We start from the raw sequence: 1,801 nt of genomic DNA on the forward strand, positions 1-1,801 counted from the left end.
CGGGAGATTGAGTTAGTACATCGCTAGGAGCGAGAGGAGAGGGAGGCCAAGAGGTCTCGAGGATCTAGTAGCAACTGCGGTGCTCCTTCGAGGGGCCAGTTTCAGCACGGTAGAGGGCGACAGTTCCGACATGGTCAGTCTGATCGCTCAGGTTATCGAGGGGTGTCATCGGGTCATGGTTCCCACAGTTCACACCATGGCCATTCTTCACTTAGTGCCCTCCCAGCTCAGAGCTCATCCCGTGCTCCCTCTGTTCAGGGCTCTTCTACACCGAGTGCATCTGCTGGTCACTTCGGTGCGAGGGGTTCCCATCAGTCCCCTTCTCCAGCACCTGGGAGTTGTTACGAATGTGGCGAGATGGGCCACATGTGGAGGCAGTTCCCCCGGCGTGTTGCTAGTTCATCCTAGCAGTGGGGCTAGTCATCAACTTCAGCGCCAGTTGCTCCTCCACCACCCGTCCAGCCAGCTAGGGGTGGAGGTTAGTCAGCCAGGGATCGCCCCAGAGGGGGAGGTCGATCAGGGGGTGGTCAAGCCCGTTTCTATGCTCTTCGAGGCAGACCCGATGCCATCGCTTCAGATGCTGTTATTACAGGTATTGTTTCAGTCTGCCACAGAGATGCCTCTGTATTATTTGATCCTGGTTCCACCTATTCTTATGTGTCATCATACTTTCTCGTTATTTGGGTACGCCCCGTGAGTTTCTTGCTTTTCCTGTTCATGTATCTACCACGGTGGGCGATACTGTTGTTGTAGACCGTGTGTACCGGTCGTGTGTAGTGACTATTGGGGGTCTGGAGACCCGAGTTGATCTTTTATTATTGAGTATGGTGGATTTCGGTGTCATTCTAGGCATGGATTGGCTATCTCCGTGTCGCGCTATTCTATATTGTCATGCTAAGACAGTCACATTGGTTATACCGGGTGTGCCACGGATTGAGTGGCGAGGTGTGACTGATTACGTTCCTAGTAGAGTGATCTCTTTCTTGAAGGCCCAGTGTATGGTTGGGAATGGTTGTCTTTCGTATCTTGCCTTTGTGAGGGATGTTGGAGCTGAGACTCCCAGTATTGATTCTGTCCCAGTTGTGAGGGATTTCCCTGATGTATTTCCTGCGGACCTGCCGGGCATGCCACCGAACAGGGATATTGATTTTGGTATTGACCTGGTGCTGGGCACTCAACCCATTTCTATTCCGCCGTATCGTATGGCACCAACGGAGTTGAAGGAGCAGTTTCAGGAACTCCTTGATAAGGGGTTCATACGGCCTAGTGTGTCACCTTGGGGTGTGCCAGTTTTGTTCGTGAAGAAAAAGGATGGCACTATGAGAATGTGCTTTGATTATAGGCAATTGAACAAGGTAACAGTTAAGAAGAAATATCCTTTGCCTCGCATTATTGATTTATTCGACCACCTTCAGGGAGCGAGGGTATTCTCCAAGATTGATCTCCGTTCAGGTTATCACCAGTTGAAGATCAGGGATTCGGATATTCTTAAGACAGTCTTCATTACCAGATATGGTCATTATGAGTTCCTGGTTATGTCTTTTGGGCTGACCAATGCCCCAACAGCGTTCATGCATCTGATGAACAGCGTGTTCCAGCCTTATCTTGACTCATTTGTCATAGTTTTCATTGATGATATCCTGGTATATTAGCATAGTCAGGAGGAGCACGTGGAGCATTTGAGGGTCGTGTTGTAGAGATTAAGGGAGGGGAAGCTTTATGCAAAGTTCTCCAAGTGTGAGTTTTGGCTCAGTTCAGTGGCATTCTTGGGACACGTGGTGTCCAGTGAGGGTATTCAGGT

The sequence above is a fragment of the Nicotiana attenuata genome, unplaced genomic scaffold, assembly GCF_001879085.1.
Source record: "Nicotiana attenuata strain UT unplaced genomic scaffold, NIATTr2, whole genome shotgun sequence".
NCBI lineage: Eukaryota > Viridiplantae > Streptophyta > Magnoliopsida > Solanales > Solanaceae > Nicotiana > Nicotiana attenuata.